Source organism: Enhydra lutris, unplaced genomic scaffold, assembly GCF_002288905.1.
Source record: "Enhydra lutris kenyoni isolate GAN:26980312 unplaced genomic scaffold, ASM228890v2 scaffoldscaffold15, whole genome shotgun sequence".
NCBI classification, from domain to species: domain Eukaryota; kingdom Metazoa; phylum Chordata; class Mammalia; order Carnivora; family Mustelidae; genus Enhydra; species Enhydra lutris.
Window position 1 is genome coordinate 52,772,194 of NW_019154099.1, and position 22,296 is coordinate 52,794,489.

Genomic DNA, 22,296 nt, shown 5'->3' on the forward strand with positions numbered 1-22,296 from the left:
CTGCCGCTTGCATCCCGAGCACTGGCGAGACCTGCAGCTCCTCCCCGGGGAATCAGGCTCCATCTGTCTCCGGTCGCCGTCACCACCCTCGCCCAAAGACTGCCCCCCCCACAAGGGCCTGCTTCTCTGGTCCCTGTGGCCTCTCCCCAGGGCAGCGCCCATGGGGCCCTTAGCTGGAACACCGCACAGCTCCCCTGTGGTCTCCTGTTGGGGGGCCGGCCCGGAGTGGCACCCCCCACCCTGCGCCGCCCTGACAGGCACTGCGTGGTGCCTGCTGGCCCTGTCCCCGCCAGAGCCTTAAGAGCCGGAAGGAAACGTGGAAGCATCTCGTCGGGCGATGCCAGCTCTCAGGTGCGGTGAGGTTCTAAGAGTGCACGGCCAGGCAAAGCCAGTAGACCCCGGAGACCCGCTCTGTCCGACACTGGGGCCCTCGCTCGTCTCTTCTGTGATTAAATTTTCAAACGAATTCTGTGTCCATGATGTAAAAAGTCAGACGGCTTTACCAGAACAGTGAAATTGCCCACCCCTCCCACTCCCTGGAGGCAGCCTTCAAGCCTTCAAGCTGTGGCACTTGGAATCGGTCTTCGTACTGCGGGGGACCTGGCTGCCGCCCCGGCTGGGAGCACAGCGGCTTCAAGCGCAGACCTCAGAGCCCGGTTGCCTGGCTTGTGGCTTTAGGCGAACCACGTCACCTCTGTGCCCGGCTGTGAAAGGAAGCCCCAGCCACGGGCTGGGGCAGAGGGCGGGAAGCCCCCCTCCCTGCGCGGGGCTCCGTCCTGCGGGAGCCGCTCTGCACCCCCAACCCGTGCCCCCCCTCCCCCGCCCCACCAGCGCGCGCCCCTGCACCGCCCCGCGGCCCTCCGCTTGGCTCCTGTCAGGGTTCCGGTCGAATCCATATTCATCTCAACACTAGAGCTACGTAAACACTCTCGGATCAGGCACAGGGTGTGCTATCATTAATTTCCTTTCTTGGACAACTTTTCTGTTTTTCTTGGAATTAAAAAATCGCTTGCAGGTCCCCCCCTTGTCCCCCGCCCCCCACTCGAGTTTCTCTGACAGTAACTCGGCCTCGTGTTCAGAAAGTGTTGTACGCATCCGTTCAGCCCGGAGCACCGGCAACGAACAGAAACAACTCGGTCGATGCGAAGGTCCGCACTCTCGAGGCGGGCAGCGTCCCATCCGGCACGCAGAGGGGCCGCCCGGAGTTGCTGTGCAGACGGAAGGTTTTCACAGGAAGGCAGGGGGCAAGGAAGTCACTAGCAAGAGAGGAGGACTGTTTCAGGCAAGGTGACCCTCCCTCCGGTGGGAGCAGGACTGTCTTACCTCCGTCTCCTCTGGGCCACGGGGAAGGGCCCACGTGACAGAGGACCTCGTCAGTGCTGAGCAGAGAATTCCTGACCAGTGAAGACTAGTTTCTAAGGAAGTCTCAGAGAACAGTGATCGGAGACAAAGTCCTGGTTCAGTGACTTGGCCTAAAATGCGGCCATTTTGGGCCTCAGCTTTTTTTTTTTTTTTTTTTTTTAAAGTTTGTTCGTTTAAGTAAACTCTACACCCAACATGGGACTCAAACCCACGACCCCATGATCGAGTCACAAGCTGTTCCACCTGAGCCAGCCAGGCACCTGTGGGTTCCATGCACGGGGTGTCCTGCCATGCCACCCAGGGCTTCCCTGTGTCCCATGGCCACCTTCTTCGTTGACTCCCTCATTTTGCTGAAGCTCATTCTTTCCCACTCTTAATTAACAGCGTGGCTTGGTAGAAAATTCTAGAAACAGTTTCCTGCAGAGCTTTAAAGGCATTCTTGTTTTCTGCGTTCCCACGCTCTTGTTGAGAAGTCCAGTGCCATCAGGCGCCACCATCCTCTGTTCAGGACTTGAGCTTTCCTCTCTGCAGACTTGCGAGGTCTTCCTTTTCCCCTCAGATTCTGAGGTTATGGTGTACTTTCTTGTGGGTTTTTGTTGTTGTTTTTAAGATTTATTTGAGAGCGAGAGAGAACACGAGTGGGGCATGGACAGAGGGAGAGAATCTCAAGCAGACACCGTGCTGAGTGCAGAGCCCGATGTGGGGCTCAATCCCATGACCCTGAGATCATGACCTGAGCTGAAACCAAGAAGTCAGACACTTACCCAGCAGAGCTGCTCAGGTGCCCCACTTCTTGTGGGCTTCATTTGCTATGCTGGGAATTTCTATCTGAAAACTCACCATCTTGGACCTTGGGGAGTTTCCTTCTCATTCCTACCTTCTTGTTCTCTCTCTGGTCTCCTAATACTCAGGTATTATGTATCCTGGATTAATTTTCCCTTTTTTCTCTCTCCTCCCCTTTCCTATGTATTTTTCCTTCTAGTCTACTTGACTCCCAGTTCTTCTATGAACTTGTGTCTATTTTTGCCATCATTGTTCTTTCCCAGCTCGAAGTTACCGCTCATCTTTGGGAAGGTATCAGTCATCACGTGTTCGGGGGGTTGGTTTACATTTTCATCTTTCCCTGCATGGCCTCTCTGTTTCAGTGTATTTCTTTAGAGGTTTTCTTCACATGCTGGTAATCCTTGGCTACTGGCCTTTGGTATTGAGAATCCAGACACCATGTGGGCAGTGAAAGTCCTCTGTGCAAGGGAGAGGGCCTGATGGTTGGCAAGCCTCATGTGGGGGATCTGTTTGTGGGGAGGGGGGCTCCAGATAACAGAATCTCTAGGCATGCAGATTCTCCTTCGATCTCCATTTTCAGGGTGCCGCCTCACCCCACCCTCAGCTGGGCCCGGTGTCCCCAGTACCAAGCCTCTCTGGACAGTATCCCACTGGCCCCGTCAGGAAGAGGCGGCTGGCGTCTCCGCTCCCTACACAGACTTCGCTCCTTCCTGCTCCCTCTTCCCTGACCGTCGTCTGCACAGGCCCGGGGTCTGCAGTCGCCGGGCAGTCTGGCTGCGTGCTGGCTTCGCACCGCGCAGGGACTTAACGTGTGGTTTCTCCAAGTTGCTAAGTTATCTTCTGTCTTCAGAATTCCATTGCCTTCCCTCGTCTTCTGTCGTTATGGGTCACTAAAGCGGCATTTAGGGAGAAAGCAGGACCAGAAGAGCCTGTTCCTCTCGTGTCTCCTCTTCGGGGAGCCCTCACTGCACCCCATGCCCCCCCCATTTCACAGGGCCCTCAGCGCTTCAGCTTTCCAGACACTCAGTGTGCAATGGAACGGCAGTGGAGGTCTGGAAACCTCTAGCTTAGAGGGGCGCTGAGGAGAGTTTACGGCACCACGGGCTTGGGTGTGTTTTCAGTTGCCGAGAGAGAGCCAGTGAGGTGGCAGTCGTGGGCCCAGAGTGGACTGGAGATGGCTGGGGGACAGAGGGAGTGCGCGTGCGGAGGGACAGTGTGTCCCCTGAAGCAAGAGCATGAAGGGAGAACGGGAAGCAAACAAAGGAGAGGGAAAGGCCAGGGAGCCGAGGGGGCCGAGTTCGTCACCCCAGAATATGCCTCTGGCTGGAGGATTACTTCAGCCTGATTATTTTTAAGAAACACAGGAGAGGGGCGCCTGGGTGGCTCAGTGGGTTAAGCCTCTGCCTTCGGCTCAGGTCATGATCTCAGGGTCCTGGGATCGAGGCCCACGTCGGGCTCTCTGCTCAGCGGGGAGCCTGCGTCCCCCTCTCTCCCTGCCTGCCTCTCTGCCTACTGTGATCTCCGTCAAATAAATAAAATCTTAAAAAAAAAAAAAACACACACAGGAGAAGCTAGAAGTTAGAAGTGACGCATTTGAGAAGAGTCACTTAGGTTTCTAAGGGGTGTCTACGGAGTGTCTCCACGTGTTAGGTTGTGCCCCTGCCCGTGCCAGCGAGAGGGGGACGGCCGTCCGTCTCGAGACGCTCCGGCGGTGCCCACGGCGTGAGTCTACCCTTGTCTGCGCGCCCTGCAGCCCTCCCCCGCCGGCCCGGCCGGTCTCCCGCCGGAGCGTATCCACGGGGAGGGCGCGGGCCGTGCAGGGAGTGACTCGGTTCCCGGGGTGTCTCCATGTTCACAGCAGATACACACGTTATCGAATTTTTGTGTTTTTCTCCTGTTAATCTTTTACTACAGGGAGTAATAAGAGTAGAGGGAAGATTAGGTTCTCTCCCCACGTAAGGAATGAGATACATACTCCCCTTTCCCGTTCACCGTGGAGGTCAAAGGAAATAGATGCGTGAACAGGGAGCATCAAAACCAAAACAGAACAGAGCTGCGGAGCGGGGACATGGGAAAGTGTGCTGAAGGCGTGGTGAGGGGGCCCTGCCTCAGAAGGGACAGATGGGTGGCCACAGGGACGTTCATGCTGAGCTGCCTGGCCTTTCCTTAAAATAGGTGAGGTCATCTGTCCAGGCCGGGGCGGGCACCACCAGGGCCGAGGACCTGCGGAACGGAAAGAGGTTCGGAGCGGTCCTCCTGGGAAGGCCTGGGCTTTGGAGTAAGAGCAACAAGATGCCAGAGCAGGTGCTTAGCAAAGACAGTGTCGAGCTTCCCTAACTCCGGGATTCATCTGCGAGGGAAGAGAAGAAATCCCTCACCCAGGAGTGGGCAAGCCGGCCTAGAGAGAGGGGCGGAGGGACAGCAATCGTGGTCCGGTCGCTGCGGAGGATGGCGCTCCTTCGGGGGCTGATTCCTCCCAGCGATGATCAGGTCCCGTCTGCCGGCCCGGTGCCAGCTCTGCTCACCGAACCTGCCCCACGCCTTAAAGACAGGTGGTGGGACCCCACTGAGCCGATGGGGAAGCTAACGTGGCGGTGACGGGGCTCCAGGCACAGAGCCCTTGGGGGGGCAGCACCAGGGGCTGGGCCTGGGTGTGCTGGGCTCGCGGTGCCCCCAGCACTCTGCCCTTCAGGCTGACCCCGAGGCCACAGGGAGGTGACCCTGTCAAGGACAGGCCTGGACTCGGGCTCTGCAGTGACAGTGACGGTTTACAAAGGACATACCTCACTATACCCTCTGTCTCCCCAACTTGTTTTCACTGAATTTTATTGGCTAAACCAGTTCCTTCTCTGAATTTCTTATTTCCAAATATTTCAAGATTGTGATAAAATACACAAAATATAAAATTTGCCACCCGAACCATTTTGAACTGTACAGTTCAGTCGTGTTAAATACACTCACACTGCTGTGTACGCATCACCCCCGGCCATCTCCCAGATGCTGTCCAGCTTACAAGACTGAAACTCTGCACCCATTAAATATAACTCCCCATTCCCCGTCTCCCCACCCCTGGCAGTCCCATGCGACTTGCTCTTTCTATGAGTCTGACTCCTCTAGGAACCTCATGTAAGTGAAATTATATAATGTCTGTCTTTTTGTGGCTAATTTCACAGAGCATAATGTCCTCAAGGTTCGTCTGTGCTGCAGCACATGTCAGAATGTCCTTCCTGCGTAAGGCTGAGTGGTGCTCTATCACGTGCATTATGTATCCATCCGCCGACAGACGTCTGGGTTGCTTCCACTTCTTGGCTATGGTGAACAGTGCTGCCATGAACATGGGATTGCTAGATCATGTGGTTATTCTATGTTTAATTTTCTGAAGAACCTCCGTCCTGTTTTCCATTAGCAGCAGTAAAAATTTCCATTTTTACGTTCTCACCAACAGTGCGCAAGGGTTCCAATTTCTCCACATCTTTGTCTGCACTTGTTTTCTGTTTTGCTGTTTTGCTAGTGGCCATCCCGACTGGTGTGCGGCCGTAGCTCACTGCGGTTTGGATGTGCATTTCCGTGACTGGGGATGCTCAGCGTCTTCACATCTGCTTATTGGCCATTCGCGTATCTTCCTTGGAGGAATGTCAATTCAGGTTTTTCACTATTGTGTTTCAGTTCTCTGTATCTTCTGGATATTAACCTCTTACCAGATGCATGGTTTACAAATACGTTCTCTCACTCCACAGGTTAACTTTTCATTCTGTTGGTTGTCTCTTTCGATGCAGTTTTGAATTTTGGTGCTGTCCAATGTATTTTTACTTCTGTTTCCTGTGTTTTGAGTATCATATCCAAGAAATCACTGCCAAACCCAGTGTCATGAAACTTAACGCCCTATGTTTTCTCAAGTTTTTATAGTGTTAGCTCTTATATTTAGGTCATTGATCCATTTTGAGTTAATTTTGTATGTGGTTTCAAGTAAGGACCCAGGGGCGCCTGGGTGGCACAGTAGGTTAAGCCTCTGCCTTCGGCTCAGGTCATGATCTCAGGATCCTGGGATCGAGCCCCGCATCAGGCGCTCTGCTCAGTGGGGAGCCTGCTTACCCGCCCCCCCGCCCCGGCCGCCTCTCTGCTTACTGTGATCTCTCTCTCTGTGTCAAATAAAAAAAAAAATTAAAGTCAGGGCCCAACTTCGTTCTTTTGGATAGGGATAGCCAGTTTTCCAATTGTTGTAAAGACTGTCCTTTCCCCATTGGTCTTGGCACTCTTGTCAAAAAATCACTGAACTGTATATGCGACGACTGATTTCTGGATCTCTGTTGTCTTTCATTGGTCTATGTATATGTGTGTCTTTATGTCAGTACCACACTGGTTTTGATTGCTGTTGCTGCGCAGTAAGTTTTTTGAAATCAGGAAGTAGGAGACCTCCAACTTTGTTATGTTTCAAGATTACTTTGCTTAATTTGGAGTCCCTGGATATTCCTTATGAATTTTAGGATGGATTTTTCTATTTCTGCAAAAATGCACCTTTGGGGATTCTCATAAGAGTTGCATTAAACCTGGAGTTCACTTTGGGCAGGATTAGTATCCTAACAATAGTCTTCTAATCCATTAACATGAGTTATCTTTCCATTTATTGTCTTTAATTTCTTTAAGCAATGTGTTGTAGTTTTCAGTGTATAAGTCTCTCACCTCCTTGGTTAAGTTTATTCCTAAGTATTTTATTCTTTTTGATATTACTATAAAAGGAATTAGTTTTTATATTTTCTTTTCAGATTTTTCATTGTTTTGTTTGTCTGAAAAGATTTTATTTACTTATTTGACAGAGAGAGACACAGCGAGAGAGGGAACACAAGCAGGGGGAGCGGGAGAGGGAGAAGCAGGCTTCCCGCTGAGCAGGGAGCCCAACGAAGGGCTCATTCCCAGGACTCTGGGATCGTGACCTGAGCCGAAGCCAGAAGTTTAACGACTGAGCCACCCAGGTGCCCCAGATTTTTCTTTGTTAATATATAGAAATGCAACTAATTTTTGTGCACTGATTCTGTATCTTTCAACTTCACTAAATTTGTTTATTCTAACAGTATTCTTGTGGAAATCTTGGGGCTTTCTACATATAAGATAGTGTGAATAGAGATAATTTTACTTCTTCCTTTCCAATTTGGATATCTCTTATACTTTTACTTGTCTGATTATTTTAGGCAGGACTTCTAATACGTGTTGAATGGAAGTGGTAAAATTACAGGGCACCTGGGTGGCTCAGTGGGTTAAGCCTCTGCCTTTGGCTCAGGTAATGGTCCTGGGATCGAGCCCCGCATCGGGCTCTCTGCTCAGCAAGGAGCCTGCTTCCTCCCCTCTCTCTGCCCGCCTCTCTGCCTACTCGAGATCTCTGTCAGATAAATAAATGAACTCTTTAAAAAAAAAAGTGGTAAAATTACAAGCATCCTTGTCTTGTTTCTGGTCCTAAAGGGGGAAACTTTGATTTTCATCTCTGAGTATGGGGCTTTTCATATATGGCCCTTATTATATTGTGGTATATTGTGGTAGTTCCCTTCTATTCCTAGTTCAAGTGTTTTTACCACAAACCGGTGTTGAATTTTGTCAAACTTTTTTTCCTTCATTCTGTTAATGTGTATTACATTGATTTTCCTAACGTTGAACCACCCCTGCATTCCTGGGTAAACTCCACTTGGTCGTGATATATTATCCTCTTCTATTGCTGAATTTTGTTTGCTAATAGGTTGTTTTGAATTTTTACATCAATTCGCAGGGATATGAATCTGTGGTTTTGGTAACAGAGAATGCTGTCTCATTGAATGCGTTTGGAAGTGTTCCTTCCTCTTCTATTTTTGGGAAGATTTTGTGGAATTCACCAGTGAAGCCCTCTGGTTCTGGTCTTTGTTTTTAAAGTGTGCAAGTGGTGGGAGAGGGAGAGAATCGCAGGCATGACCCATGAGATCACGACCTGCGCTGAAACCAGGAGTCAGACACTTTAACCCACTGAGCCACCCAGGTGCCCCATGTTAAGAGGTTTTGATTACTAATTCAATCTCTTTTCTGCTTATGAGTTGCTTCGATTTTCTGTTTCATCACAGCTCATCTCGGTGGGGTGTGCTTCTAAGAATGATCCATTTCATCTGGCTTTCCGGTTTCTTGGCGTACAGCTATTTCTTGTAATTCTTTTTATTTCTATTAAATGGGCTGTAATGTCCCCTCTTTCATTTCTGACTTATTTGTATCTTTCTTAATAAATTGAGTGTTTGCCAATTTTGCTGATTTTTCTCTGTTGTTCTTCTATATTTTATCTCTGCTCCAATCTCTATTTTTTCCTTCCTTTTGCTGGCTTTCAGTGCTGTTTTTCTTCTGTTCTTTGTCTGACATGTTCACCCCATGTCCAGGGGCTACTGTGAGGGTCACGGCCAAGAGGACATGTATAAAAGTCTATTACCTGGGCCAGATGTTCTCAGAACCCCAGCCAGGGCTAACCAACAACACGCCTGTGATTCACTCGGGTTGGGAGGGGTGGCACTGCCGCTCCGAAGCTCATACGTTCCTATGTTTCAGCCGTGTCAGAGTCTCAGATAAAATACTAAGGTGAGCCGCTTGGGCTTTTCCAGAGGAAACCAAAGAGTGACCTTTAGAAGTGGTTCTGTCTCTGTTTTAAGGTACAGGACATACCCCCAGGTCGGCCTCCTCTAGGACACTGATGGCCGACCAGGCCCGCCCTGTGGACCCAGCCCTTGTGGGGAACAAGGTCAGGCAGGGCAGCCTCCATGTTCAGAGATGGACGTGGGAGATCGCAGTGCCCGGTAAGAGAAAAGAAATGCACGGTGACAGGCCTGAATCGAATCCCTGTCTCTACTGATTGCCGATGTGTCCATGGCCTCAGCACCCAGTGAATGTCCTTTCCTCGGTTCTCCACCCCATCCCCTCCCTTTATCAAGCTCTTATAAAAAGATCTACTAACTGATATGCCTCTCAGTGAAGCCTCTTAAAGAAATAAAACAATGAATATTCTGCATAATAAACGGGAGAGGGAACCAGGCCATCTCAGTTACTAGTTGGGCCTTGATGATTTTTCAGAGCCAAGAAAGCGCAGGAAGGTGGTGCTACATCGAAATGAGCCTGGTTAGACCGCAGGCTGTGAACTTCAACTCGTGGAAAATCAGTCCAGTAGCTTTCTTCTGCAGAAGATAATTTCTTCTCATGAAAGAAAACCTGACAATAAACTTTTCTAGGAACTAATGCAGCCTGCTAGAATGACCAAATTATAATAGTCAACATTTCGTCTATTGAATTGTATCCTTTACCACTTACGTAAGAAAAGAAAAAAGAATGAACATTTTGCATTTCTGGCTCCTTTCACAAGAAAAACATCATTGCCTTTCTGATTGTGTTTTGAACAAATACAGATCCTTAGGAAGAAACTCATCCCTGTGGGGACTGAGTTAAGCACTAAAACAAGCAATTAATTCCCATTAGCGGATTAAGGCACTCATGTTCACTTTGAATCAGAAAAACAAATTGTGAATAAAATCGTGTACGACGAAGAGATGACTTGTCAAAGTTAATAAATGGGAGAAGTGGAGGGCAGCCTGGAAGGCGCAGGAGAAGCTGAGCACCACGAGACGCACCGGCCAGCGAACCGGTGGGGTTCTGTGCTCGCGGGATGAGATCTGCCATTCTCTTTAAATGCCACAGAGTAGGTCCCGGTCTTCTGATGCTGTCTTCCCTCTAACGGACGCCGCCGAAGGAGAAGTCTAAAGTGTTTTCTACCCTGTTACGTCACCATCCCTACAATGCATGGATGTCCCTACAGAATTAATGAGAGAGACACGTGGGATGCTACCATTCAGCATGGCCCATTTCACTCTGGGGTCCTCCAGCCGACTCTGAATGCCCCCGAGCCCCGTCTCTGCCAGCGGCGTCATCCGTGTGTCCAGGCTGAGCAGGAGGCCGCTGCCGTGCGGGGCTGTCAGCTCCTTCCCTTGGAACCGAAAAGCCCAAAAACTGAACCCCAGTCCCAAACCCAACGGGTCGGGAGGACTGTGGACAGCCGGGGGTCAGCAGCGAGTGGGACAGGCTCAGAGTTTCACGAAGTTTGACTTCAGCAAAATGCGGCTCGTTCAGCACGGTCAGTATTTAGGAAAACAACCGCTGCTGGACGCGCCCCTCCGGCCGCCGCAGGAGCTGCCTGTCCCGTGCTTGGCACTTGTCAGGCTTCAGACACAGCCGGCCTCTAGTTTCGTATTTCACTGCCGAAGCAGGAATTAGAAGTGATTACAAGTCATTTCCTAATTGTTGAATTTTTCCTGCTTCATCTTTTTCTTAGCCACCTGGTGGCAAGAGCGTAAAAGGCAGGGCTCGGCCGAAGCCGTACCACGCTAGTTCAGTCTGCAACCGCCCCGCGCGCCGAGGCCGGTGCAGAAGCCCAGGCGACCCGGGAACAGGACGAAAAACGCGAAACGGCTCGTGCTGACCGCGAGATGGAGCTGCAGAGGCCCCCGAGCACACCGGCTCGAACACGAGAACGGCCTCGCAGTACAGGAGCCTCCGCAGACACCCCGTCCGGCGTGGATCAGAGTGTCACGATGCGGGGCCGTGTCGGTGAAGCTGTCACCTCAGGCTGTCGTCGCTGCGGCCAACATGATCTCCCGCGCTGTCACACTGAGGCTGGGAGGGGCTGGGCTTCGGGGGCACGAGGGCCCCGCGTGACCCGCGCCGCCCGCCACCCCTGGGGACCCGCGTGTGCCGCCGCCGCCGGCAGCCGGGGTGACCTAGCGCGGCCGCGTGCAAGGACCGTGCACGGAGCGGCCCTTCCTTACCCCGTAGACCAGTCCCGCCTCTCCGGCGAGCGGCTGCTTCTGCCCTCCCTGGCCCAGCGTTGCTTCCCTGCAGAAGTCGGCCGTGGCTGCTACAGTGGCACGTCAGCTCCTCAGAAGTGTCTCGGAACTGGAGGAAACAGGTGAAAAAACAAAGGGCCTTGAACTCTGAGCGGAGCCGGCCTGGAGCTTCGCGTCCCGCCCGCTCGATCGGCTGGTGGGCGGCCTGCCGGGGACAGCTCGGGCCGCATCCTGTGGCCGCTTTGATGCGTCACTCTCCGGCTCAGGGGCTGCTTTACAGCCACGACGGGGGCTTCCTGCCGGGCGACCCTCCCCGGCCCCACTGACCGCCCCGGAAACGATTCCCCGAGCACCTTTCTTGCACGAACGGGCGGCGGCGCCTTTGAAATCAAGAAGTGAGGGTCTCCGCTCCGCTGTCCCCTCCCACTCTGCCCCTCAGGGGTCCGTGAGACAAACAAGCGCTCTATGGTCCCTGATGCCACACGGGGTCCTCCGAGCGCTGTCTGGGTAACCGGCCGTGCCAGGCAGCTTACAAAGACATTTTTCAATGCCAGACCACTGTAAGGCAGTTCTTTTGCTGCCTTTAAAACAAAGTGACCCGCGAGGGTGACAGGACCGTCCCCTCCCACCCCCAGGCCCTCTCTGAAAGTCTGGAAAGAAACAGCTGTAAAATCCCTGAACCGGGTCAGGGCAGGGGCTCCGGCGCCGGGCCGGATGGGAACGGGGAGGCCCGGCCCCACAGCCAGAGAGGGGCGCCTGTCGCCGCAGGTGGGGGGAGCGCGTGTGCCACCGGCAGGGCCGAGCCCGGGAAGAAGGTGCCGCGAGTCCTCACCACAAAGAGGCCCCCGTGGCTCGGGGGTGGAACAGGAATGATGTTGCCTCGGGGAGCTGAGCGCTCAGGCCCCACTTACATTCTCAAGTTAACACTCAGTGGGACATCCCCGCACTCTCTAGGTTCTGCCCATTTCACAGATGGGGAAACTGAGACGAGTGACCTAACGGGTGCCCGGTTACAGCCGACAGAGCAGGTATGTTTGCCTTCACCCCTTCCCGCCCTATGCAGGCTCCCCCCAGCTCCTGGAGGAGGCAGTCCCCTCCCTGCCTGCCGCCCTCAGCTGCCCGACAGGATCACCTCCCTGCTCCAGAGGGCCCGGGAGGCGGCGGCCGGGGCCCGGCTCCACTCCGGGCTCCGCTTCTGTCCTCACCCAGAAGGCACCCCCAGGTGTCTACGCAGCGCGAGCACACGTCCCTGCAACGTGCCAGCGTGCACCGTGGAATCAGTGCTCAGAAGCTGACAATTCTAACAGTTTTATCTTTGACCTTGTGTGTCCAGTGAAATCTGATGGGACGCTAGTGAACAGAGTGGCTCCGCGCAACCCCGCCGGCACACAGCCTTCTCTGTGTCCCAGGAGCACGCACCCCCGGGTCCCACCACGTGCGATTCGGCGAGACGTGGAGCGAGGACAAGGTAACATGTGACGTCGATGACCGGCTCGGCGGGGAGAAGCCCAACGCCACCGCCGGCAGACCCGGCTTGGAATGCAGGAGAGCGGCACACACATTTTCTGGAATGATCCACCTACATACTTAATGTGTTATTTTTCTTATGTGTAAAATTTTTTCTCAAAGAAAACTGAGCTAAAGAAAACAATGGAGATCATAGAAGGAACACAGTTTGCTGGCCTCTTGGTCTATAATTACTATTACCAGTTTATATTCTTACCTGAGTTCAACATGCTCCATGATCCCCAATCAACAGCACCACCTTCCCATCTTTTATTTAGGATTTGCGGTGGCCTACCTTAAACTTAGACACTTTCTGGAACCCAACATGTTCTTCCGATTGTTCTCTGAAGCAGCCCGAGGCGTGCGGCCAAGGGTGTGGTGAGCTCTGAGGCACGGCTCCTAGGATTCAGACTCGGGCCTCTCCGGCTATCATGACCCACCAGGGCCCGTCTACATGGCCGCGGACCAAGCAGAGGTTTCCCACACTTGGCTTCTGAGAAACAGAGCAACTGATCTGCAGTGGCTCGTAGGATACACTTGCAAGCCCGCTGGGGAAGAGTGCAGCTCTTACTGACGGCCGGCAGTGGCTCCAAATATGTTCATTCTGCCCGGCACAAGGTCAAGGAGAAAGAGCCAAGAATCTGTGCCGTGTCCCAACCTGACATCCATCCGCAGGGCATGGTGAAAGGGCTAAGAGGTCTGGTTAAGGGCAGGTAACTGCCACCTACCTTGTTTGCCCCCAAAGGTCATTGTTTTTCTCAGTGACAACTCAGGCCAAAAGCAATGGAGGGAAGGGGAATGACTCTCCTTCAGTGTCCATCTGAAGGGTTTTGTTTTACAGAAACATTTTAAGGCTGTATTAACAAGGTGGTGGGGCGCCTGGTGGCTCAGTGGGTTAAGGCTCTGCCTTCGGCTCAGGTCATGGTCTCGGTCCTGGGATCGAGTCCCGCATCGGGTCTCTGCTCAGCAGGGAGCCTGCTTCCTCCTCTGTCTCTGCCTGCCTCTCTGCCTACTTGTGATCTCTGTCAAATAAATAAAAATAAAATCTTAAAAAAACCCACAAAGTGGGTTTTATTTAACTGTTTTGCTTTCTTAGGTGAGAAATGGGGAGCTTGGAAATACAACTTAAATTTAAGTCTGAAGCAACACAAAAGCACTATTACAAAATGTCATAGGAAGTCATTCCTCTTTAGGTGGTTTGCTAACTATTCTAGAAAGAAGAGAACACACACCTATTTAAACAACCCTTAGAGAGCCACTTTAGAAGTCAGGCCTACCCAAAAGTGAATAAAATTGTTTCGGATGCAGGTGAGGGGTCCTGGCTAGGCCTGAGCCCACACGCCCTGTATTTAAGGCAGCACTTCATAGCTCTGGACGAGCAAGCCTCCCAGAAGGAGCACTGGACAGGGAGCTGCGGTCAACGCCAAGCCCTGCCGACTGTCAGAGGGGCCTGCCTCACCCAGCCAGATGGGGCAAGGCCGCAGGGTTGGTAGTGGGGGACACGGGCATCCTGTGCCTACAGCCCTGGGACCCAGGACCCGCGGGACAGCCAGTCACAGGCCTCTTCAGTGACGCGGGACCGAATGAGCCGAAAGACTCTGAGATGACCGCCAGACACAGCTACGAAGCTCCAGAACACCACCTACGCTACCAAAGGAACCCCGAGTGTTCCTCAGGAACCACCAGCACACGTGCCCCCCCCACCCCGCCCCCCCCCTCACCGCTGTGTCTGGTGTGAGCCGGGACTGTGCGCCCACCCCAGGGCGCCCCCTGCTGGTCGGCACTGCCAGCCCGCGGGAGTCTGCAATGATCCAAGCTCCGTTTCCAGCGCGCTCTGGAATTCAGGCCTCAAATCTTTGGGTAACAGATTCACCTTCCCAAGTAAACTTTTGTAAAGAATATTGTTAAAACCAGTTTAAATTCTCTCCAAAGCTGTTGGTTACCTGGAGGCGGTCCGATAGGCAAGAGGGAGGAAGGCAAACCGGAGGGGAGTGACCTGCCTGTCAGTGTGGGGAAGAACGACCCCATGTCCACACGGGAGGCATGGATCTCCCATTTTTAAAGTTTTAAAGAAGAAATAAGCTTAAAAAAAAATAAAAGCAACGAAAATGAAGCCTGATGGGGTTTTTGATTAATTACCTGCCCCCCAAGCCTTCAGATCCTTCCAGTGCCTTATTACCCTCGGTTCAACTCAAAACCATGGAGGGAGCAGCTAAAACTCTGAACTCCAGGAAAGAAGTGGGAAGAAATGAAGGCTGTGTTACTAAACGTGCTGCTAAATACTTGACGTAAAGTGGATCCATTTCCTCACGTTCCTGTGAGTCCTAAACACGCAGCTGCTCACTGTTCGCTGACCGCAGCCAGCATTCTTTGAGTCCAAAACTACTAGAAAAACATGTTGTGTTGGGACGACTGGGGCTTCAAAGGGAACTGAATGCACTGAACTAATTGAATCCAACCCTTTCATATACAAAACCTCCACCAGAAATGGTTGTGGTTTTTTTTTTTCCTTTAAAAGCCACATTACCGCTAGGCTCAGCGGACAGAAGCCAGCAGCTTTGAGGCCAAACACACCATTCTTCCTCTGGATTCATGACCCCTTGGCCTCTCCAGTGCTCAGGGGTGGATCCCGGGACCCCAAATATTACTAAAAAGCACAATTTGGTCTATACTTGACTTTTCAAAAGCACTTAAAAGCTAACACAGAGTCTATTCAGGGAAGAGCAAAATCCAGTGAGAATCTAAGATCTCCCTCGTTGCTGCTTCGTGGTTATCAGAGAACAGATAACTGCTCTGTTCCATTTAAATGGTTCTTCAAACATTTCTGAAACAACAGAACGATAGCTTTGTTTTTCCATTACTAGACTTTTTGTTTAGGTTTATAAATGTTTCTTCAATCATGAGAAGCAGAAAGACTCAGGGAAGCTACCACTGTGTTTACTCAGACATTTTCCCAAACAGCCCAAGAATTTTAGTTTTCTGTCTGTAGGAACTTGGGCATTTTCCTTGCCCAAAATGACTTTCGTATCTTTCATATATATAGAAACACCCCAGAAACATGTATATGTGACTAACAAAGACAAGAAAATGAGGTCTGCCTCCTCTCCGCCCTCCCCTATCCTGGAACTGCCTGTGGTCAGCAGCAGCAGGAACTATCTACCCCCCGCCCCCCGGGGCTGAAGTAGCAGATGTCATCTGGTCTCTCAGGAGTCTCCCCAAAAAGGAAACAAGCAATCCCCCCACTTCCTAAGCCCAGGCGTCACAAGTCACAAACGAAGGGTTAACGAGAGGCCTCGCTGCGGCGGCTGTGCCCCTCTCTGCCAGTGTCTTGAATGGGCCCCCACAGCCAGGACCCCTGGGCCCTGCTGTCCAGCGTGACCATGGCACGGAGGCAGCGGGGGCGGGGGAGGGACCCGCTGGGCCACAGTGGCCCGAAGGAGCTGATCCTTCAAAATTCATGCCAGCTTGGCCCTGTATTACGATAATGGTGCCTTCAACTATTTTTGAGTTAAGGAATTTCTCTCCCTCCCACTGTTCCCATCTTGGGACAAAGACAGTTCTTGGGAGCGCTGGTCCTTACCTCCCAGAGGGAGCAAGACTGACGTAGCCCAGGAGGACCACACCTCCCCCCAGGTGTTAAGCCGCCGAGGTACAGAAAAAGATGATGATGGGACACACTGGGGGGGCCAGTGAGACAGGCCCGGGGAAGCTGGGCGCCACGTGTCCGGAAGGAGAGTGACTCTCTGAACAGCAGAGTCTTGGAGGAGAAAAGGAAAGAGGTGGGCACAAGTCGGGGGATGGCTACGGGACGAACAGGCGGTCTGAACGGGGGGCATGGCCTGGGCACGTCTGGGAGCCAGAGCCTGAGTGTGAGGCCAGGACCACAGGGGAAGAGGCAAAGGAGGGAGCCTGGACCCAGGTTACACGAGCCCTAGCTCCCAGCCGTGATGGGGGGACTAAAGGTACGAAGCCGGGGGGAGACATGGTAAGATTTCGGTCTTAAAACATGATCCAATGCAGCCGCACGGCAGAGCGCGTGACAGTATGTGCGGAAGCTGGGCCTGGGCCTACCCCGCAGCCCCGCCGCTCCGCTCCAGGCAGATGCTCCACAGAAACGTCAACACAAGTGCACCAAGAAGCGACAGGCACTTCTGACCAGCACCGCCTGTGACAGCCCAGAGTAGACCGTACCCAGACGTCCGTCGCCAGGAAAACGGGCTCCTAAAGGGAGCTACACTGTGCAGAACTCCAGCAGTGGGGACGAGGGGACGAGGACATCACGAGCAGCGCTGAGTGACAGACCTCAGGGAGCGGCGCGTGTCCTGCACGACGGTGTTCACGCGGCCGTGAATAACAGCCTGACTCCTCCGCTGCCGGATGTCAGCACAGCGGCCACCACGGAGGACAGACACGAGGACACCTGCTCTAGATGCTGCTGACACGGGGCGTTCCTACAGGAAACCCACCACACTACGTGATCGCGCTTTCCTGATGCGTTGCGCTTTCACAAAATGGGCGTTACAGAGGTGCCTGGGGGGCTCAGTTAAGCCTCTTGATTTCAGCTCAGGTCATGACCTCAGGGTCATAAGATCGAGCCCGTGCCAGGCTCCGCAGTCAGCAGGGAGTCTCCTGGAGATTCTCTTCCTCCCTCTGCTGCCCCCCCAAGCCCGCACTTGCCCTCTCTCTATAAAAATAAATCTTTTTTTAAAAAATGTACATCACATTTTTTTAAAAGCTTTTATTAATTTGAGAGAGCACGAGTTGGGGAAGGGGCAGAGGGAGAGGGAGGAGGACAAGCAGACTCTTCACTGAACAGAGAGCCGATGCGGGGCTTGACCCAGGACCCTGAGATCATGACCTGAGCTGAAGTCAGATGCTTAACCCACTGAGCCACCCAGGCACCTCTGCACATTACTTTTTTTTTTTTAATTATTTTATTTTATTTTATTTTATTTTTTTTAAGATTTTATTTATTTATTTGTCAGAGAGAGAGAGAGGGAGAGAGAGCAAGCACAGGCAGACAGATTGGCAGGCAGAGGCAGAGGGAGAAGCAGGCTCCCTGATGAGCAAGGAGCCCGATGTGGGACTCGATCCCAGGACACTGGGATCATGACCTGAGCTGAAGGCAGCTGCTTAACCAACTGAGCCACCCAGGCGTCCCTTATTTTATTTTTTTTAAAGATTTTATTTATTTCAGAGAGAGAGTGAGTGCGAAAGAGCATGAGAGGGAAGAGTCAGAGGGAGAAACAGACTCCCCACTGAGCAGGGAACCTGATGTGGGACTCGATCCTGGGACTCTGGGATCATGACCTGAGCCAAAGGCAGTCACCCAACCAACTGAGCCACCCAGGCGACCTGTGCATTACATTTTTAACACACATAGAGTAACAGAGTGGAGGACAAGTTTCCAGGAAAGAGGAAAAGAAGAACAAATTACGCCTATAGTTTGAAGAAGGAGGGAATAACAAAGGTCAGGGCAGAAATAGAGGTCAAAAAATAGAAAACATAAATGAAACTAAGAGATGGTTTTTTTTTTTAATATAAAAATGACAAAACTTTAGCTAGACTAAAAAAAAAAAAGAAGAAGAAGAAGATTCAAGTAAATAAAATCAGAAACAAAAGAAGAGACATTACAATCGATACCAAGGAAATACACAGGATCACAGAAGACTATGAATAGTTATATGCCAACAAATTGGATAACCTACAAGAAACTGAGAGATTCCTGGAAACATCCAACTGAGTAAGAGAGAACAATGAAGAAATAGCCTATATGAACCAAGAACAAATAAGGTGATTGAATCAGTAATCAAAAACCTCCCAACAAAGAAAAGTCTGGGACCATATGGTTTTATTTAATTTTACCAAACATTTAAAGATGAATTAATGCCAGTCCTTCTCAAACTCAGCAAAAAAACTGAAGTGATAGGAACACTCCCAAACTCATTTTACAAGGTCAGCATTACCCTGATAGCAAAGCTAAAAAACGCCACCACAAGACGACAACAGACTCATATTCCTGATGAATATAGATGCAAAAATTCTTAACAAAATGTTAGCAAATGGAATGCAACAGCACATTAAAAGACATTAAAAGGATCATACACCATAATCAAGTGGGACTGATCCCTGGGATGCAAGGATGGTTCAACACACACAAAATTAACAAATGGAGGAGGAGGGGCAAGATGGCGGAGAAGTAGGAGACCCTGTTTCAACTGGTCCCCTAAAGTGAGCTAACTACCTACCAGGACACCCTGAACATCCATGAAATCAGCCTGAGATGGAAGATTATATACTTCGAGATCTCTACAGGGGCAGAAGACAGCAGTGGAGAGGTAAAGCAGAGTGGGAACGCTCGGACTGATACCGGATGATAAACAGAAGGGGGAGGGACCCACCAGAAGTGACCCACTGTAAAGTAATACCCCAGTACAAAAGTACCCTGTGACTGGCACAGGAGACTACAGACTGGCTAAAAGCACTCAAACTTGGAGCATTTAACTTGGAGACTGATTAAAAGCACTCAAAAAGAGCAAAAGATCTTAAGATCTGCCTAGTGGAATCAGGCGGTCATGGGCTCAGGACTAAGCCCACGGTCCCACAATGGTCACTGCTGGTGACTACCCGTGCCAGAGAGAACAGGGTGGGGACTCCAGTCCGTGGCCCCTGGGCCCACAGCTTTCCACTGCTCGCACCACTGCTCCACCTGCGCCTGAGAGAGCCCAGTGTGGGCACCGGTCCATGGTCTCTGCACCGCAGCCTTCTGCGACCTGTGTGGCCGTGGGGTCTGAGCGCTCCCAGCCTGCGCTCGAGAGAACCCAGCTCAGTCTCAGATCAGGGTCCCTCGGCCCAGTGCCCTCCACGACCTGCGCCTCTGCCGGGTATGAGCGTACCCGGTGTGGGCCCGGACTCCAGACAGCAGTCCCGGCAACGGCAGCCCCCTGGGTTTCGGCTTGCCTGGACCAACCTCGCTCACGGTTTTAGTGGCACGGGGTGCAGAGACAAGCGGCGGCCTTGGGCGACCCCTGAGACGGTGGCTGGGGGTGCGCACCGCCTGTGGGAGGTTGTGCTGTTCAGCGGAGTTTGCAGAGGGGGAGCCTGGGTTCTGGACCACGCGGAGGGGAACGGTCTGAGGCAGAGGTCTGGGTGCGGACAGTTTGCTTTCCACTAAAACTCCGAAAAGCTGCAAAAAGCCACCAAAGAACAAAAACCTCTGGGGGACAAAAGCCTGAAAAACCGGTTTCCACAGAGCCCAGCCCCTTAAGAGGGGCCAGGATGACTCAGCCCAAGCAGGACTGACTAAAAAACAACATGGCAGTCCCCTCCCCCTGAAGACAAGCCAAAAGAACAAGAGGACAACCACCATGGGGCCCTATAAAACTGTAAAACCCCAACATCAGGGGGAAAACAATATATTAAGCTCCTGAAATTGCCCCCAAACCTGTATACTTCATAGATACAACTTTTTTTTTAAGTTCCTTCTCACCATTCTTGTTCTTTTAATTTTTTTTAACCTACTTACCATTACAACTATAGATTTAATACAACATATTACACAATAACTTTTTAAACTTGAACTTTTTTCATATATATACCTGTGTTTTTCTTTTCTTTCTTTCTTTTTTATACATATAATATAAGCTTCAAGGTAATCCTTTTTCCCTATCCAATACTACCCCTATATATAAACCAGTTTTAATTTCCTTGTATCTCTGGAAAGTTGAGTCCTTTAACAAAGACAACAAGATCCACCCAGGAAGAATTGAAATAGCCTTCCTCACTTATATCAAGGGTTTAGAACCACTTTCCCATCTTATTTTTCTGTTGGTGTTTCTGTGTATTTGTTTTTGATTTTGTACTATATAAATCTTACTCTTGGGGTTCATTTTGGCTGGGCTTTCTTTCTTTCTTTTTTTTTTTTTTTCATGTCTTTTACTTTCATCGGTCTTTTTGATTGTTCATTTTTGTTTATGTACCTTTATAAATCTTACTTGTGGGCTTATTTTGGCTGGGTTTTCTCTTTTTCTCTCTCTTTTTTCTTCCTTCTTGGTGGTGACTTCCGATTGCTCCGAAACTTTCCAGGGTGCACCTTGCCTAGATCATGGTTGATATATTCAGCTACACATCCCCTTAACCACCTCTCACCAAAATGATTAGGAGGAGGAACACCCAACAGAGGAAAAATTCGGAGACTGTGCCCTCTACCACAGAACTATTGGATATGGACATAAACAGTATGTCAGAAAGGGAATTCAGGGTTACAATTATCTAGGCAATGGCTAGGCTGGAGAAGACCATTAGTGGCAACACAGGAACTCTAAGGGTAGAAGTGAGGACTGATCTGGCAATACTAAAAAATGCTATCAATGAGATCCAATCTAATCTAAATACTCTAAACAGCTAGGGTAACCGAGGCAGAAGATCGAATTAGTGATCTAGAAGACAAACTGATAGAGAAGAAGGATCAGGAGGAGGCCTGGAACAAACAGCTTGGAAGCCATGAAAACAGAATTAGGGAAATAAATGATGCCATAAAATGTTCCAACATCAGAATTATTGGGATCCCTGAGAGGGTGGAGAAAGAGAGAAGACTAGAAGATATAGTTGAACAAATTCTGGGTAAAAATTTCCCTAATCTGGACCCTGCAATTGCACTACTGGGTATTTACACCAAAGATACAGATGTAGTGAAAAGAAGGGCCATATGTACCTCAATGTTTATAGCAGCAATGGCCGCAGTTGCCAAACTGTGGAAAGAACCAAGATGCCCTTCAACAGACAAATGGATAAAGAAGATATGGTCCATATATACAAAGAGTATGATGCCTCCATCAGAAAGGATGTATCAACATGGATGGGACTGTAAGAAATTATGCTGAGTGAAATAAGTCAAGCAGAGACAGTCAATTATCATATGGTTTCACTTACTTGTGGAGCATAAGGAATAATACAAAGGACATTGGGAGATGGAGAGGAGAAGTGAGTTGGGGGGAATCGGAGGGGGAGACAAACCACGAGAGACTGTGGACTCTGAGAAACAAACAGGGTTTTGGAGGGGAGGGGGTGGGGGTTGGGTGAATCTGGTGGTGGGTATTAAGAAGGGCACGTATTGCATGGAGCACTGGGTGTGGTGCATAAACAATGAATTTTGGCTCACTGAAAAAAAATAAAATTAAATTAAAAAAAATTTCCCTAATCTGGAAAACAGAACAAGTGTTCATGTCCTAGAGGCAGAAAGGACAACCCTCAAGATCAATGAATCTAGAAAGACATCTAGACACTTATTTTTTAAAATTATTTTTGTTAACATATAATGTATTATCTGCCCCAGGGGTGCAGGTTTGTGAATCATCAGGCTTACACATTTCACAGCACTCACCATATCACATACCTCCCCAACGTCCATAACCAACCACCCTTTCCACAGTACATCCAGACACTTAATTGTAAAATTCTTGAATCATAATTTTAGACAAGAGGTCTTAAGGGCAGCTAGGGGGAAGAGATTCCTTATGTACAGAGGAAGGACCATCAGAATAATGTCAGACCTGTCCACAGAAACCTGGCAAGCCAGAAAGGGCTGGTAAGACATATTCAAGGCACTAAATGAGAAGAACATGTAGCCAAGAATACTTTATCCAGCAAGGCTGACATTCAAAATTGATGGAAAGATAAAAATCTTCCAAGACCGGCAAGGTTTAAAAGAGTATGTGACCACCAAGCTGGCACTACAAGAAATATTAAGGGGGGAGGGGTGTTCTAGAAAAGAAGAAAGAACCCAAGAGTGACACAGAACAGAAATTTACAGAGACAA

At 50.6% G+C, this 22,296-nt stretch overlaps 1 protein-coding gene across 5 annotated transcripts in view; it reads right to left on the reverse strand.

Annotated features, from left to right (window-relative positions):
• Positions 1-22,296, reverse strand: part of LOC111147042 (gamma-glutamylamine cyclotransferase) — a 58,012-nt gene that overhangs the window by 3,312 nt on the left and 32,404 nt on the right. For 3 of the 5 annotated variants that reach the window (XM_022502895.1, XM_022502897.1, XM_022502894.1), the window contains one exon: positions 10,956-11,082. The exons of 1 other annotated variant lie outside the window; for it this stretch is intronic. The gene's annotated coding sequence lies outside the window, so the exon portion shown is untranslated. Of the gene's footprint in view, positions 1-10,955; positions 11,147-22,296 lie in introns of those variants that run through there. One more of the 5 variants, XM_022502898.1, reaches the window with a different exon arrangement.